This window comes from Sciurus carolinensis, chromosome 11 (assembly GCF_902686445.1).
Source record: "Sciurus carolinensis chromosome 11, mSciCar1.2, whole genome shotgun sequence".
In the NCBI taxonomy this organism is placed as follows: Eukaryota; Metazoa; Chordata; class Mammalia; order Rodentia; family Sciuridae; genus Sciurus; species Sciurus carolinensis.
The window spans coordinates 43,458,929-43,478,124 of NC_062223.1; the positions used below are offsets into that span (position 1 = coordinate 43,458,929).

General features: G+C 41.6%; 1 pseudogene; it reads right to left on the bottom strand.

Annotated features, from left to right (window-relative positions):
* Positions 1-9,859: 9,859 nt before the first annotated feature.
* LOC124958134 (3-ketoacyl-CoA thiolase, mitochondrial-like) lies at positions 9,860-11,053 on the bottom strand (annotated as a pseudogene).
* Positions 11,054-19,196: the final 8,143 nt, after the last annotated feature.

A 19,196-nucleotide genomic window follows, 5' to 3' on the forward strand; every position in this document is an offset into this window, starting at 1 on the left:
TCAAATAAGTCATTTTCTTCCTCGGCTAGGATAAATACCAACAAAGTAAAAAAAAAAAAAAAAAAAAAAAAAAAAAAGACCTCGAATCAGTCACATGTTAACCTTTGTTCTTTATATGAACATTACCCTGTTTGAGTTTTCATTTGTTGTTATTCTGATTTCTGTTTCTGTTACTGTTGGCTTGGATTTCTAAGAAATTATTTCCAGAGAAAGAGAAATGGAGAAACAAGACCAATTTCTGATCTTGTAATATCTTGTTTTAAATAAGGTGTATGCTTATTTAAAAATGGCAATAAATTCATACTGGGTACATAGGTAGAATTTTCTATTTACTGGCTTTTCTATTATAATTTAATTTTAGTTTCAGTGAAAACACCTCTAAAAATCAGGCCTACTTTACAAATCCTGGAAACCCATCTATTTGACTCTTAATTCCAAGTGATTGGTCAGTAAACATACTTGGTTCCAAGTTTTAATATTTTATTCATATGAACACATGAGTATTAGGTTGGTATTGTTATTTAGCAAGTGCTGTTTTCCAATTGTTCAGAACCTGATGAAATAAAATATACTGGCACAAAACAATGTTATTAATCCTGATACCACCAAATCTAAAACCAAGCTTAAATTTCAAGAGAAAAAGGTTGGGTACTCAACTGGGGAGCTGTATAAATTTTCTTTCATCAGTACTGAAAGAAAAGAATGGAATGAACTCTATGACTTGTTAGATGACAGATGTACCAAGTCACAGGAGCAGTAACAGAATCTAAGGTAATTATTTTCTTACCTTCTGTTTCTCACTCTCTGAGAGGCTGAAAATGTACATATTTTAATTGTCTTCACTATGTCCTTGTGGGGAAAATGTAGGGGTAAGCAGAGGGAGGGAAGGAAGGAAGGAAAGAAGGAAGGAAGGGAGGGAGGGAGGAAAGGAAAGGAAAGGACATAATAAAAGAGAGGTTTACAATTCAGAATGAATCACTACTCTGAGGGACAGTGCCACAGCTCTGTGATCCTAGCCACAGCAGCCCAGATGTCCCTTGATGTCTGATATGGCCACAGTTGGAACAATCATGAGAAGAAAAAAAATTCTTATGCCTTTTCTCACCCCCACCTCATGTGCCATGCAACACCCTCAGTGAGGAAAAAGAAATGCATTAGGAAACAAGAGTTCGAATTTATTTTTACCTTGATTTCTCTGTTTTCTGATTTTAAAGGTAATATATACTTACTAATAGACACCTGAAAATGCAGACTACTGAGTCAAATGATCATATGTAAGTGGTAATAGATATTTCTTACCAATATTTTCTTATATATATATATACATGTATATATATATACCCACATACATACAATATTTCCTTATATATATGTATATATATATTTATATATACACACATACATAGAGATATATGTGAGAGGTTTATAATTGATTATAAAGAAGATACAATCTTATGTCCTTTCTCTTTTCACTTAACATCATAAAATAAAGTTTTTCCCAAGTCATTAAATATTCTTCAAAAAAAATGTGAAATCTCTCCTACACCATGGCTGTACAATTTGCAACCAAATAGCTGTTTGTTTATACATTCATCCCATTACCAGGAATGCTTAAATTTTTTTCTACTATGGCAGTATAGTGATACCCTTCCTCTGCATTTTTTATTTGCTTCTTTTAAGATCTGTTTTCAGAAGTAGTTTTCACTTCAAATCATTTGAACAAATTAAGGCTCTTGTGACATACAGTCAATTGCTCTCTGCAACACTTGAAACGGTTTAAACTCTCATTGGCCTAGAGTGGGATTGGCAATAAAAACTTAAATATAGGTGAATAGCTGGATTCTATATGTTTACAAGCTATGCATTTCATTAGATTCTTTCAACTGAAGAACCCTCTCATGTTGTGTTCAGCCATCTTGGCAACCCCACATGATTCAGTCAGCCACTGAATGCCTTCCATGTCCTGGGCCCTCTGCCTGCAAGGCTTTCAGAGTATTGCTGTCACGACCCAAGTGACCAAATTCTCGGGTCCAGTGAGGGGCAAAGGGGAATTGTAAAACAAAGATTCACAGACACAGACCTTGAAGATTAAGCTGGGATCAGGTGGAGCCTGCTTTCTGATGGAGATGCAGGTCTGAAGAATTACGCCAGCAATCTTTATTTATATATGTCTCATTATCAAGTTAAAGACTATGCAATCATTATTCTTTGTTGCAGAAACCAGGACATCAATGTAGCTTTTCCGCAGTACCAATCCATAGTTGCAAAGTGCAATGTTAGGAGCTTTGTGTAGCTCTCAAGAAAGTCCATTGTTAAAAGTTGCTAGAAGGTGGGCAGGAAGGAGAGAAGCGGAGCTGATGAAACATTGTGGTTGTCTAGCATAAGAATTCCTTTCTTCCCAGGAGCTGTGTGCCTGAGATCAAGGTTAGAACTGACAGGGCTCTTGCACAGAGCCTCCTCACGCAGAGCATTGCTATAGTAGCTAGTCATCCTGTGCCCTTGCACAGAAACACTCCCAGGAACTGGGCATGCCACAGCCATGAAGGCATCAGAGACCCCTGATCTCAGTAACTGCTCTCCCATCCTCTGTCACTTTACTCAACACATTTCGGTGAAGGAAATACATGTGAGCAAATGGTGAGGCAAGAAAGTGTGCAGAGTACTAAAAGGGAAGTACAGCGGGTATAGGGTATACCAAAGGAGGTGACCTAGCCTGAACTTGAGAGGCCAGAGGAGGCTTCCTTGAGGAAATAACAGCAAGGTGAATCTTGAAGAATAAATAGATGTTAGATACCAGAAATGTCTGCATTTGTCCTTGAAATTCTGACCTCATCCATGATGGTATTGTGATGTCTTGAGGAGGACTGGGAGAGTAAGAAAATATTTACAGCTGGGGTTAAGGCTTTTTCAAGGTTGCTCAGGTACATTGGCCTGTGTACTTGACTTTGGCTTTGACTCCTGCTATTTACCCACTTGCCATGGGATCCTGCCTGGCCTATGTAAACCAGCCATGTTTAGCGACTGGGATGATATGCCCGGTTTGGAGTTCTTTCTGAGTGCTGCTGTCTCCGAGGTGCTTGATCGCCTGCCTCCCTCATGTGCTGGTGTTGCTCCTGTGCTCTTGACTTAACTGTGTGCAGAACCAGACGTGAATTCTTGCACTCTTGACACTTCCCAAAGTGACAAAAAAATAAAAAAATAAAAAATAACCTCACAGGCAAACCAACACATTCAATGTGTACTGAGCCTGAGGTCTGAGGTATCTATGGAGAAGTGTGGTTACAAATGTATGTATTTTGGGGGGAACCACTGGAAACAACTGGGGATGCCAGTCTAGGTGGAGTGGGACAGACATCTTTCTCCTCACCTTTTTTCTCATAAGCCCAGATCATAACCCAGCAGGACTTCAAGAGGCAGAACAGCATGGTACATGGTTAAAAGTCCCAGCACTAGCATCAGAGCCCTTGGGATTGAATCTAGTGGCTATTGACAAATTTTGTGACCTCAGGTAAGCCACTTAATCTTTCTAAGCTTCCATTTCTCTTTTGTAACATGGAGATAGTAGCAGCCTCTGTCTTAGTTATACCCTAAGCTGCTGTAAGAGGGCTGGTGAGTCATCTCTGCTACCCTCAATACCAGGCTTCCATCTCTGAGTCCAGAGTAGCTGCTCCAGTTCATATAATCATAGCTGCATGCTAATCAGTGGGAAGGGGCACAAAGGAGCATGTGGAGCACATACCCATTCATTTTTAGGGCCCAACCTAGAAATGACACTCTTCATTTCTACACACATTGCATTGCCCAAAATTTAGTGGCTATGCCTAACTCTGCAGGAAACTGAGAAATGGAGTCACTGGTTGGGTGACCATGTGCTTGGCAAAACTCAGGCATCCTATTATAAAAGAAAGGGAGCGTGCCACGTGCCACACTGACCTTCTGGGGTTGTTGGATTCAGGGAGATGGCACGCACATAGATGGCAGTATCCCAGTTATGAGAATGACCATTTCTCTTGAGCCCTCTGTGACTCTTATGGACTGATTCAGCTTCTGAGAAAATGCAACAGACTTTGTGCCCAGATATTATGTTACTGTCATCCCTCTAGAGTGTGCTGTAGTTAAAAGATTGCCTCTTTCCACTTCACATATGGCTGCAAAGTCACAGTATGATGAACAACCAGGGTTCTAAACCAAATCCTCCCATCCCGCACAACCGTCCTCTCAAAACATATTTTAGCAAAAGCTTACATTGCTCCTACTGTGCCCAGGCTCCACATAAGGATTTTTCCAGTGTTCACCTATTGAAAACATATAACAATCCCATAAGGCATCAACCTTTATTATCCTACATAGAGGACATTGAGGAACACAAAAGTTAAGTAACCTCCCGAAGTCACATAACTAGTTAATGATAGAATCAGGATTCAGACCAAGCAGTGGCTCCAGAGATGACTTCTCAACTCCTACATTATTTTGCCTGCAGCAGAGTGGACGGGAAGACAGGAAGATCCAGGTGAGTGCTCCCACTCTTAGAACACACCTAAATCTTGCTCCACTTCCTGCGCACCCAGGACCTGGTTCTGTGGGAAGCACACTGCTGTAAACCAATTGTGAATTCCATGTTTCACATCCACATAATTGAGAAAGACCACAGGAAAATGACATTCGAGGCTCTTTGAAAGAACAGTGAGCGGTTACAGATTTGTGACTCCAGAGCACAGCAGGCTAGAGAACCACATGGGAGTGAGGAACAGCCAAGGTGATAAGAGCGGCAGAGAAGCAGCAGCTGGAGAAGATGTAGGGATGCAGTGGAAGGAGGAAGATCTTTAGCCACCCCTTCTTCCTTTCAGCAAAATGCAGGCAGAGACTCAGACTTCTAAAATTGTAGGATGAATATCCCTGGGAACACATCTCCATTCAAAGACAGTTTCCACCAGGCAAGAGGATCCATTAGCCTGGATTACCACTTATATGCAGCTCCTGCTCCAGAATAGGTGGACATAAATAAATTCATCTCTGAGACTTTATGACATGAAGCAATATTATTCTAATTGTGCCTAGGGTCAAAAGTGATTGCCTCATGAAAACAAAGGTCAATTTGTAATTTTTTTTAAAAGGCACATTATTACTCAAATGGGTCAGAAAATAATATGCATATGTCTGCAGAACACACATGTAAAGATAGCAATCAAATGATAACCAGGGCAAGTCTGAGTAAAAGGCAAACTGGAGTTATTCATACTATTTTTGAAACATTCTACAATTTTAGTATGATACAAAAAAATGTACCACAGTGTATAAATATGTTCCTGGGGCAGTCACATATAACCATTTTCTCAGGTAATACCTTCATTTTAAGTCATATAGTAGTGGCCTGAGAGACAGGATGGGCCCAGGTTAGGCTTTACAGGGGAGTAAGTAGCAAGAGCAAGGGAAAAGGTAGGTGAGAAAGGAACAGCATTCAAACTTCGCCTGCATCACCATTTCACCCAGGCAGGACCTGGTGATTTGTTTTCTCTAGGAACAAGTTAAAACACAGTTACAGTTTGCATCTGGAATGTCTCCCGAGATCTCATGTGTTGAAGACTTGGTCCTTAATGCAGCAACGTTCAGAGGTAGAGCTTTGGGGAAGTGATTGGATCAAGAGGGCTTGTCCTCCTCAATAGATCAATCCATTGATGGGTTCATAGCTGAAGGGAGGAAACCGTAGGAGGTAGCGCCTAGCGGGAGGAACTAGGTCACAGAGGGCATGCCCTGGAAGGTCATATCTTGTCTCCAGCTTCTTTCTTTCTCTCTTTCTGCTTCCACATTTTGACCACATTGAGGTGAGTAGCTTTTCTCTGCCAACTCAGTCTCCACCATGATGTTCGGCCTCATCACAAACCCACAGCAATGGGGCCAAGTGACCATGGATTGAAACCTCTGAAGTCATGCACCAAAATGAATCTTTCTTGCTTTATGTTGTTTTGCTCAGGTATTTTGTCACAGCAATGGAAAGCTGAATAATAATAGACACCAAAACAGAAGCTAAAAATAGGAAGATGTAAGTATGAGATTCAATGTGTCAATACTTGAAAAACCTTCAAGTCATTCCACAAAGTGCTCTAAGTTTGTCCTGTATTATTACCGATAAGGAATTACTTGACATTTGTTTCTAGCTTTGTCATTACTGTATAATTACCTATCCATTTAGTAAATATCAGCTAGTATCTTGTCTAATAGGTCCTGATTTTATGGCTGCCTTTGGATATGTTTGGAACACAATGTACCTTGCTATAGGTTCACGCCGTTAGGTTTAGAGATTATTTTGTATATTGTTCTGTTGGCAGAAACCCTGAGAATACAAGCCTTGATGTCTGAGGTTGATTACATGCCGGAAAAGTGCCCTGCCTTGTAACTTGCTTCCCTCTGGGCTTCTGTTACCCAAGTGTCTACAGTAATAATCAATCATAGAATGAACTTTGAGCAAAGAAAAGTGTCATAATGTTGGAAAGGGACAGGATCACTGAGACCCACTATAAACTAAAGCTGCCAAAAATATCAGCCACCAAGTCTCCTAAGGATTCCACAGTGAACCCCACAAAGAGCATAACAACTGGGAGCATGACTCAGCAGTGCTAACCACAGCTACTAGGACAGGGAATTCAACACATGGTCAGAAGTACTTCATTGGGCAGGGCAGGGGAGCTTGGTGATTCATGCCAGAAAGGGCCATGCCCTGCCAACATCATATCCCCCAGGTCATTTTTTTGCTCCTCTGAAGCATACAAGCATGAAAGCTCTATGATCTAAAGACAGAAAAAAATTGTCACTCTCAGAAGTATTATATAACATGAAATATGATAATCTAAAAATCAGACCACAAATTGTGAAACCAAAGTCAAAGTTCTATTTGTTCTGTGCTAGCGGACTTTTTTTTTTTTTTTCAAGAGAAACGTTTTTGAAGATAGAAGCTAAAAGAATGGGGGAAAATTGAGTGCAGACATGTGGAGAGCCCTATCTGTACCATACCAGATGGTCCAACACTCTACTCCCCCTGCATCTGTGCTTACCTAGGAAATGAAAAGCAGATGGCAATACGGTCTCGCAGCCGACAATTGTTACAAACACGCCTTCCTCCAAAGCACTAGAAATTCGTGAATGTGGAGCCAGGAAGACTGAACCATAATTCAATGCAGGTGTGGAATTATGTTACACTATTGTGGTTTTAAAATAAATAAAAACCCAGATGAAAGCCAGTATCTCCCTGAAAGAACCCAAAGCCACACAGTCTGACTAAGGGACAGATTGAGCTGTGAAGACCTGGCTGGAAAGGAAGATTTAGAAGGAAACCCAAGAGATAAGGGTGAGTTGATGGGCATTAGAGACTCTGCCCTCATCATCAGGTTACAAAAAAAAAAAAAAAAAAAAGATAGAATTTAGAAAAAACAGAAATAGGGCTGGGGTTGTGGCTCAGTGGTAGAGTGCTTGCCTAGCACATGTGAGGCACTGGGTTCGATTCCCCAGCACCATGTATACTAAATCAGTAAGATAAAGGTATTGTGTCATCTACGACTAAAAAGAAAATTTTTAAAAAGAGAAAGGAAAAACAGAAATGTTGATCAAGTCTAGATCTCCATGCTAACACAATAAGAGAAGGGAAGAATAGAAGTTCACTGGATTAGACAAAGGGGAATGAAAGGAAGGGGATGGGAAAGACAGTAGAATGAATGGGACACAACTTTCCTGTGTTCATATGTGAATACACAACCAGTGTAACTCCACATGTACAACCATAAGAATGGGAGGTTATACTCCATGTATGTATATGTCAAAATACACTCTACTGTCATGTATAACTAAAAAGAACCCCCCCAATTTTTTTTTTTTTTTTAAATACTGGGCTTGGGGAAAAAGAAAAAAAACAAAAACCACAAAACTCTGTCCAAAGTAAAAAGAGGGAATGTGTAGAAGCAAAGTCCAGGGAATAGTGGATGGGGCAGGGATTAACATGGCTGCAGGAAAAGCACAACTCTCCAGGGACAGAGGAGCAGAGGAAGGAAGACCTGGCTATGAGGCCTTTCTGCTCTATTGGCACAATAGGCTTTTGACTGTCAAGAGGCTCCTATTTGTCAAGAGGAAATATTTCCACTTAGAGCAATACTTGCCTAGCAAAACTGAACAAGGTGTTTCACCATAACTGCTTCTAAGCAGCTGCAGCTGGTTGGGACCACATACTTGGAGTGACCCTGGTATGCCAGACTCTCAAATCCATCTGAAAACTTTCTTGATCAGTGAAACACAGGACTTTTTGGAATCAGCATTCAGGCCTGTGGACTCCTTCCTTCCTAGTGACAGAGCTAGTTTTCAATACTTAATCTATAGTAATTGATCCCTGGTTTTTCCTCCTCAGCAAAACTACTCAGATTCTTCTCTAAGGTGTGTTCCATTGCTGGCAATTTAAAAAACAAACAAACAAACAAACAAAGACTTGAAATTTTTAGAAAGAAAGGTAAGATATAATGTAACATGTATAAGAGCTAAAGGTGACTTCAGCCTCAGAAAGCCTTATAAATCTAGGTAGAGTCTGGAAGACACCAGCTAATGCGTCCAAGTCCCAAATCCTAAGGAAAGCGGGAAGGATGTAGGTGCACAGCCATAAGAAGAGATGTGTAATCATGAATGTAATTCCTGGAATCCCAGCCACCACTCCTGGGCCCCACCTCCATTTCAACACCTTGGATTTCCTGGTTACAACCACAGTGGGAAAACTGGAAAGCCCTTGCTAGAGCTGTCAGCATGACTCTTCACTGGGAGCCCAGGTCCCTGTTGCCAACTGTATCACTATATCCTTCCATCTCTTCTGGTAGACCCTACCACTGTTGCCATGGCAACAGCCACCTCCTCTCACTTGGTCTCATTGCCTCCACAATCTTTTACCACCCAACCGGCTACCTCTCCCGGTCACTGCTGATGGGTTCATCAAATAAGGAGACCAATCATCCTGTTTGCCTGGGACGCAGAGATGTCCTGGAATACGGGCTTTCAGTGCTAAAACCAGTGGCAAACCTGGATAGTTGGTTATCCTGCCACCATAGTTGTCGCAGCTGCCATTGCCACTGGCTTGTGTCTTAGAATCAACATGGGAACGTGGAGCATACTTCTGACCCAAGAAAAAGTGTTGAAGTAACTTTTTCCCTTTGCCTTGAGTATCCTGCTGGAGCCCCTGGGAAAATACACGCCTCCATTTCCCTATGGAACTCTGTAAGACTGCACCATCTTTCCCCCGTCTGCTCTCTGTCCATCAGTTCTCCCCACAGCTGTGTTACCTCCAGGTCAAATCTGCCATGTCACCAACCTCCTTGTATTTGGGGAGGACCTTCACCACACAGCCTGCATGATAGGAGCTGTGCTAACTAACACTTACTGCAGTGGTCCAGTATGTGTGCATTGCTAGAGTGTGCAGAATACTCACATTTTCCCCTTAAACTCTGCTACTGTTTTATTTTAAATGTGAAAGGGTAGGAAAAGAATATTTTCAAATAATTTTTTAGCTTAAGGCAACATTTATTAAATTTCTTCGTAATTATATTATCTAAGGCATAAGTGATGCATATTTGGTGAGGACACCATTTTTGTTAAGGACTTTCTTAATTGGATTTTAATTCAGGAATACATCATATCAGACTGGTGTAAATTTGCAAGATGGCATGGGCTATTATTCATGATAAATGTATTTTTGCCTCACCAAGGCACCATCGAACTCAATCACTGTTTCTGGGGTAAGGGTTGGCCAGCTGTGGCATGGCTCTGGAGGACACCTGTTTTACTGTGGCCCAGCCAAGTAAAGCATGGTGGAGCAGAGGTGGGCTCCTTGTTCTCCTCAGGCTGTGCTCTGAATGATGAGTGCGATGCCTTGGCCACCTCCAATGCAAGCTGATCCAACGGCATATTTCCCACCTTGATGCCTTAGTTCATGAACCAGGTGTGCCGTGATTCTTGATCCAGATCATCCCAATGGGTGACCCGAAGCAATGCCTCCTCCATTCACATTAGTCTTATTTGCGTCAAGATTCAAACTCTTCTCAGCAGTCAAGCACTGGGGAGCAAAAGCTTCATTCACTTCTATCGAGTCCATGTCCTTAAGACTCCGTCCTGTTTTCTTCAGTGCTCCATTAATAGCAGGGACAGGGCCAATACCCATGATAGAGGGATCACATCCAGAAACAAAGTAGCCCAGTTTTTGTCAGTGGTGTGAAGTTATGTTTTCTAGCAGCATCTTCACTAGCTATAATAACAGCTCCAGCACCATCCGATACTCCTGATGCATTCCCCGCAGTGACGGTGCCTTCTTTCTTGAACCCTAGAGGAAGTTTATGTGACTGCTCCAGGGTCGTTCGGGATGGACTTGCTCATCCACTTGCATTGTCTGTTTTCCTTTCCTTGTCTTCACCTCAATTGGCGCCATTTCCTCATTAGAGTAGCCAGCATCATTAGCAGCTTTCCATCTCTGCTGTGACCAAAGGGCATATTTGTCACACTCTTCTCTGCTTATTTTATGTTTTGCAAAATTCTCTGCAGTAATTCCCATAGGAAGTTGAATATGTTGATCTGTTAATCCTCCCCACCAACGATCTTCCATCTCGATATCGGTTCCAAACTTGGTTCCAAATGGAACGTTTCTGACACAGTAGGGAGCCTGGCTCCTGCTTCCAGTTCCTCCACACAAGACAACTTCAGCGTCTCTAACACACATCTCCTGACGTCCATTCACAATGGACCAGAGCCAGAGCCACAGAGCCTGTGGCTCTGTGATGGTAAGAGCTGGAACCTCTTTCGGGACTCCCACCCGAAGACCAACATGTCTCGCCAGGTATGCAGCCTCTGAAGAACTCTGCATGACACTGCCTACAAGGACACTGTCCACAGTTTCAGGTGGGACTTTGCCAGCAGTCAGGGCAGCCTTGGCAGCAAACTCAGTCAAGTCTGTAGCAGTGCAATCTTTCAGAAGCCCCCCATAAGCTCCAAAGGGTGTTCACTTAGCAGCAACGATGAACACACGTAGGAGCAGGGCCATGGCTGCATGTCTGTCCCAGCGGCAGAAGTTCCTAGTCTCGGCAAGCCCAGGGATGGAGTGCCCCGCGCCCACACCATCTAAGTCCTGCCCTCGCCCGCCCTGCGGCCCTCCCGTGGGAACCAAAGGTGCCACCGTCTCCCTGGGTGAGGAGAAGGGTGCATGACTGGGGGCGAACATTTTCCTCACATTCTTGTTTTTACAGACTTTCTTGCTGTAAGAAAGAGCACTTCTCTTCACATCCCATTCATCTGTCCTTGGCCTGCAACCCCATGGTCCCTTGATTCCTGCCCTGGGGATACTTCAGAAGGCAAACACGTGGCGGCAAGCTGGGGGACAGGCCTCAGATAATTTTTGAAAAAGAAAGAAATGAAATGTTTAGAGGAGACATTTCTTAAACTCACCCAAAGCTTGCTTTTAAAAAAAATCAAAATTGAGATTAATTTGCTGGCTTTTATAAAATCCATATATGTTCACCTCAAGTGATTTAGAAAATCACATAAATTTAACCTCCAAAATCACACTAAATCCCACTATCCCAATATAAGTACTGCTAGTATTCGTATCAATTTGATGTATATCCTTCTATTTATAGCTATACTTGCTCTTAGATATAGAAGGCTTTAAATAAAAATGCAATCATGTGTATAAATATTATGTCTACATACTATAATAGCTTCTTTTTTCACTTCCAAATATTATGAACATCTCCCCTATTGATAAATAATAATCTCCATGATCCCTTTTAATGCCTACATGTATATCCCATGGATGCTTACTCCAGGCGTTTCACTTAGGAAGGTAGTAGCAAAAATTTCCCCAAGAGAAACTGATAACAAAGCACATTTTTGCTGGATGCAGTGGCATCTGCCTATAATCCCAGCAACTCAGGAGGCTGAGGAAGGAGAATTCCAAGTTCAGAGCCAGACTGGGAAATTTAGGCAGACTCTGTCTCAAAATAAAAAATATAGAATGATCTGGGGATGTAGCTTGGTGGTAAATCACTCCTGGGTTCTATCTCCAGTACAAAGAAGGAAGGGAGGGAGGGGGCAAGAGGAAGGAGGGAGGGACAGCAGAGAAAGAGGAGGAGGGAAGTATTGACTTTCCTTAAGGATGGTCTTCATTTCATTGTAGCATTGGCCCCTAATGAAACCATAACTCTAATTTGCCACTATAGTTTAAAAAAGAGTAGTCTATAAAATACAATATCTAAAAGCATATCTTGATTATAAGAGGGGAATAGAAAACCCAGAGGCTCACTGGTCCAATAGACAATGACTCACGTATTGTAGGTTGGAAAGGCTTCTGAAAAAGAAAAACAAAGAGGAGAAAGTAACTTCACTGCCAAATGCTGGCCGTGTAGTCCAAGTAGGTGAACGCAGTTCAAAAGAGCTGGACAGGGAAACTTGCAACCAGGAAGGAAGCACAGGCGAAATCTTAAAAGAACACTTCAGATAAAAGGAAGAAAGCAAATATACAGAGGGCTCTCTAAAATGTGGAGATTATAGTAAACAATAGAAAGGAGAAAAGCTTCGAAACAAAGAAGCAAAAGTATAAACAACAATAATGCAGCGGGGGCAAATGAATATGTCGGGGTCTTCTTAGATCAAGACAGAGTTTTAATTGGGAAATATTTCATATTTAAATTTTTGAATATGATAGAATTCATATAAATGGATGTACATGTTAACAAAGAATAACAACATCAAACATCTGTGAGTCCACTACTTGGCCTAAAAAGTGGAACATGAGCAATATGGGTAGTCTTTTGTATAGCCCTTCCTTCCTCTTACTTTTCTTTATAATTTAGCCAAACATGTATTCTCCATAAATCAGGGATCTACATGATTTTAAACTTTCTATCAGTGTGATGATACTGAATCATTTATAAACAGGATACTTGCCTAAAACAAGTCCATCTTTAGGTTTAGGATGTCCAGGTGTGTGCTGCGGTCTGCATAAGTGTCCTCCAAAGTCCATGTGTTAAAGGCTTGGTCCCCAGGATGGCGCTTCTCAGAGGTGCTGTGAACCTGTAGGGGGAAAGCCCTTGGGGAAGGTCCTTAAAGAGTCCAGGGGGCCCTGCATGCCCAGGACAGCCTTGAGAGTTGTTTCCCCACGTTCAGCTGGCAAGTCACTCTGGCTGAGGTCACTCTGCATCTGTGGTTCAAGCAGGCCCTGATGCAGCTCTCGCTGGCAGCAGACCTTGGCATTGTCCCCATGATCCTGGCCTTGCAGGCATGCACAGTGCAAGAGTTACGGGGTCGTGAAAGCTTCCATCGAAAATTCCAAGGAATGCTGGGAGGCCAAGCATTGTGCTGCAGGGACCGAGTTCCTGCAAGCAGCTGCTACCAGTAATGTGTGGCACTGTGGGAGCGAAGCCAAAGCTGCAAGGAGACCCCTGGAAAGAAGAGTTGCTGGCATTGTGCGATACCTGCCAAGGGAGCTGCGAGCAGCATGGAGGACCTGCCCAAGACAGAGGCCATTTGGGCTAAAAATAGCAAGGCCAGAAGAGTGGGGCTGCCCAAGACCTTGGGAGTCCACCTTCTGCCACAGTGTACCCCATTTGCTGGGCATAGAGCTTTAGGATTTTATGTTTTCCCTGCTGGATTTTTGTCTTGCTGTGGGTTGATCCTTCCCTACCATTTTTGATTCTTCCGTTTTTTGTATAGGAATGTTGTACTGTGCCTGTCCATCACTGTATCTTGAAATATGCCATTTTCTTTCTTTCTTTTTTTTTTTTTTTTTATGCCTCACAGTTGAGTTTTCCTCGAGTCCCAGAGGAGACCTTGGACTTGGGTTTTTAAGACCTTTAACTTGGGTTTTAAGGTCCACTGCCAGCGAGAGTTAAGACTTTGGGGACTCTTTGGGGTGGACTGAATGCATTTTGTCTTGTGACATAGATGCGAACATTTGGTGGACAAGGGTGAAATGCTATCATTTGGATATATAGACCCCAAAGGTATCCTCGGGATATACCTGGCCCCAGTGTGGTATTCTTGGGAGTTGGTAGAAACTTCAGAAGGTGGGGTCTATTAAGAGATCCTTTGGTCCTTGGGAGAATGCCCCAAAAATGATCTCTTCTTTCTCTTTTACTTCCTGGTGAGGAAGTGAGCAGAATACCCTGCCACACACTCCTGCCGTGACCTGCTAATGGGAGTTACTTATTTCAGTTATTTCATTATAGTGATGAAAAACTAACATAATATTTCCAATAAAGTGGTGGGGCAGGCCCAAGGGAAGTCTCTTTGAAAGCTAAGAAGTCTCTTATTAAGAACACACACCAAGTGTATGTTTTGGGGAGTCATATGTAGGTGGACATGTCTAATAAACTGGTAGCAAGGTACAACACAAATATCTTTGTAGAGACTCTCATAAACCTCCTAGAAAATAGCTTGTTCTAAAAGAAAAAGAACTCAAGCATGAATTGCTGAGCCCAGAAATAATGCCTAAGTTTGGAAAAAGAGTGATCTGAGAGTGTCATGGGAGCTCTGCAAGTTTCAGGTACAAGTTTAATTCCAAGGGAGAGACAGTCCTAAAAGTAAAAGATGGAAGACTTATTTTTCTATATCCTACAACACATTGGAGCCCAGGCAATGCTTCTATGACATGCTACCAACAGACTGAAAGCCATTTCTCCTCACGCTGCCCCATGAGGGCTCTCTGAGGATTTGGGGTATATAGCAGGCAACATAGTACCATATTTCCTTACTAAGACATTGAGATCATCTCCAATTTTCACTTTGGCAAACAATGTTGCCATGAACATCTTTGCAGGTACAACTTTGGGTACTTTCATAAGGTTTCCTATAGAATGTATTCCTAGAAAGGGAGTTGCAAAAATCTCTCTTAGGAATACCGCTCTTTTCTTATTTATGTATACGATAACACACTGGTAAAATACCCATCACGCTGGTCTTAAAAGCAGGCATTCACTGTTTCTATCCCCACTGTATTAGCTTTCCTTTACTATGATGAAATACCTGAGGCAAATTAACTTTATGAAGATAGAAGTTTACTTAGTTCACAGTTCTGGAGGTTCCATTCTCATATCAAGCTGCCTCATCACTTTGGTCCTCTGACAAGTGAAGCACATCATGACAGAAATGTATAGCAGAGACAACCACTCACCAAATAGGCCAGGAAGCAGAGGGAGATGAGATCAGGGTCCCAAACCCCCCGCACAGACACATTCCCAATGATCTAAGCACCTCCCACTATGTCCAACCTGTCAAAATTCTACCACCTCTCAGTAGTGCCACTCTGGGAATCAAGCCTCTAACCCAAAGGCCTCTGTGGGACACTAGACCAACCAAGCCTCAGCACCCATCTTCCCTCCACCTCCAATTTTGATCCACACACTGCCTCTAATTGGTCTCATTAATTGCACAGGCCACTGGTTTTGTGTTCAGCAGATCTGACCAAGCAAAAAGAAGCAAGAATTAGTACCATGACTATTAACAGAACTTTCAAAATGGTGGTCTGAGAAAGACTACTGAGAAATGATGGATAGTGAGATGAGTAACTTTAAGTCATAAAGTAGACCAGATGGTTTCTTAGCATCCCTGTTCTTAGTTTTGACTCCTTGCCTCATTGCTTCAAGTGCTCAGTGCTAGACAGGAGGAATTTCTAGATGTTTTGAAAAGTGAACTGTACTAACAGATTCTTCATTATGTAACTTCTGTCAGGTGTCTTCATCAGGAGGAATAGATGAACTGGTGCCAACGATCTGTCATGCATGTTGATAGGTTCTTTTCCATACTCTATCTCATTTTATCCTTCTGACAGTTCCCAGAGGGAGGAGATGATATAACTGAGGCTCAGTGATTACTAGGGGGTGTGCCCCACTATTGCATGAGGCTCAGAATGTAAGCCAGGTCAGCCTGACTCCAAAGCTCATGTTTCTTGCACCATTTTGAGAAGCTCATCACACTCTTACTCGAGATCATGTTCCCAGGTAAGTGCTAGGCAATATTTTACTAATGCACCACCTCCTAAGATAAGGAAGTGATCAAAAGAGAGAAAAGTATTTTATTTCTGGATTAGACCCTTGTTTTATTTTTGGTATGTATTTCTTCCATTTATTTGCAGTATTTTTGAATCATTGTTATTTTACCCATCTTACTATGTGTGAGTGACGGTCCTGACTTTCTGTTTACTCTGGTACTATGTCAGTGAGTTCATGACTCATCTTTTAATGAACTAATTTTTAAAAATAACAATAGAAGATAACATTGAATCTGTTAATTCTAGGTTTGGGGATTGAATTTTAAATATCTCTAGCACAGTTTTCTCTAGTTGCTACAAAATACAAATATTAGCCTTAGAAAGAACCCCCTAAGTAGCTATGGAATTCAAAACCCCTTTACAGTCAGATGAAAGGACAGAAGACTAAGAGGGCCTGACCTTTACATTCTACAAAGTCAAAATTCATTCTGGCAAAAATGCAAATACTTATAGACATGAAAGATTTAGATACATTCAAGGATGATAGATCCAACAGTGAGGTCTTAAGGAGATATTAAGAATGTCTGGGTTGTTATACATATACATGAAGCCAATGACAAGAAAAACAACCACCATGGTCCCCCCATAAATGCCCCTTAATGACACCAGGCTGGTAATACAATTGGTCTGAGACAGGATGGTATTTTTTGATGGTCACATGTAGACATTTTACTGGCTTTGACACTGAGGTTTTCTAATCAGGCATGCAATACACATTTTCTATTTTTGCAATCTATACCTACTCTTTGTTGTATTTTGTAATAATATCATACTTTTGCCTTGAAGGAGTTACCCGCTTCTCTATTCTACCTCTCATTTACACCCAAAGTTTGCATACTCAAGTCAAAGCCAAGCCTAAGCCAATGAGCATATCCCGTGGTCCAGAGAAAGACGTGTGTTCTGACCTAGTCCAGTCAGAATCAAGTGAGATTCAGTTATAGGACTTTTCTCTAACTTTTTGGTAGAAAATAAACTTTCTTTTTTGACAGGCTTCTTTTAATTTGGAGGACTTGAGACAAGAATATCTGTATCCATTCTTCGAATAAAATGAGCACAGTGCAAACAATTGAACATTTAAAGAGATAAGAAATATATCATGAAGTGCTTATGATATATTTTAAGTCCTAAGTCTAGTATCATCTGATCTACATGGGTACTCCCCTTGGACTTATTATTTATGTTAGCCAATACATTTTCTTCTTTGTATAAGTCAATTTGAGTTGAGGTTTTTTGTTTGTTTGGGGATCACTCAGAACCATAAAAGTCTTCATTGATACAGAAATACCCAGAGTGGGGCATTTTAATGACAGATTCAAAGAGGTGGAATTAGCTACACATAATTCTTACTTAAACTTCTCAACAATAGTGTTCTTGATAGGAAACATGCAGGATGTTAAAATCATCCAACCTTCTGTGAAGTTTCACTAAGAAATAGAAATTGACCTATGTGAAAGAGCCTGAAGACAATACTGCTCTGCCTTGGAAAACCCTTTAACCCAAGTTCAACAGAGGATGAGGATACGGGCAAAGAACCATCCTATTTTTATATGAGAGAAATTCTCAGTTTGGATTATTGAATTAATAACTTTCTAGATTTTGGTTACTTTGCCTTAAAGTGAAACAGAAATAGGCAGAAGCTTTTTATTAAGCTATGCATTTCCAGAGAACTATACCTATAGATGACAAGAACCTATAGATGACAAATGGTCCCCAATTGGCATAATAAAGACATTCAAAACCTACAGAACTCCACAGATGCGGGATGAAAGAACAACCTAAAGTTATGCTTCAGCAAGAAATAGAAAGTGAGCCCATGCTGAGGAAGGAAACCAGCAACAAATGAAACCTTTGGGAGAGACTTCAAGAAGGCCAAGCCCTGACAGCATCCTTGCATCCCCTACAGTTCAGAGACACAGAGCGTTAAGATGCGTGACTTGCATATAAGACAGCTAAAGCAGCCCAAGGGCCAAGAGAGTAGAAGCACTGTCTGGGAAGCCAGGTACTCTCCTCCAAACACAGAACAGGATGTGAAGCCCAGGATTTGACAGGGATCTAGAACAGCTGTGCCAGGGAAGCTGTGGTCAAAGCAACCAGTAGGGTTTCCCTGAAGAAACTGAAAGTGCTCAGGAGAGAAAGATTTGTATTTAAATATCTGCCAGGTGCAGAGAACCTAAAGCAATCTTATGATATGTCTCATCAAGAAAGAACTTTCCAATCCCCAGATCTTTCCTTCCTCCTCTTGCTTCATCATAGAAGAGCATTAGAAAGAGTAAGGCAAGAAAGAGAAGCAGCCCATCATGTCCCTCCTTCCCAGGTGACATTGTCCACAGCAGCCCTAACTGGGGAAAGAGAAAAAGCACAAAACCAGAGTGAGACTAAATTTACAGTTTAAAGTGACCATATATTTTATTAGCTGTAACTATTGACTGCTCAAATTTTCGTCCAGGAGTAGAGAAAAATTCACTCCCACTGAGAAGGTTTAGAGAGAGACAAAAACAAACTTGCTTTGACCACAGCATCTGGCTCAATACACTGGTTTCAGTAATGTCAAATACTATTAGAAGTTGGGGGTGTGGATCTAAATTAGAACTGTGGATCCTGCCCTAACTCACAAAAGTCCATTTGGCAAGGAACCTGCTCAGCTCTGTAAGAGGAATGTCCCTCTTCCCACCATGTCCCAGAGCCCCCAAAGGGGAGAAAATCCATCCCTTCCATAGTTCAAGATTCCTTTTCTACTCTAGGATGATCAATGGTGGGAACATTTCTTTGAGGGGAAAATTTCACCTCCCTCTTCCCAGGAGAGACATAATCAAACCCATGACTCAGATCAGAAAATGATAAAAGTTCCATAGTGAATTTATCAAAATCGGTTAGTCAGTTCTAACTAGTACTCCATGTAGAATATCTGTCATTCAGTCCAGGTTGAGCTTGAATATACGACCAGAACTTTTTCATGGTCTTTCCTCCAAGTGAAGTAGAGACAATCTGACTATGTAGTCCCTCCTTATCTGTCCCCATCTCAGATCCTAATCTGGGTTTTATTTAATCTCCTATTAACATAGACAAGAAGTTATTAACATCTTCTAAGAAGAAGTCATTTTTAGGCATAGAGCATTCATATTCAAGATTTAGGGGGAAGAAA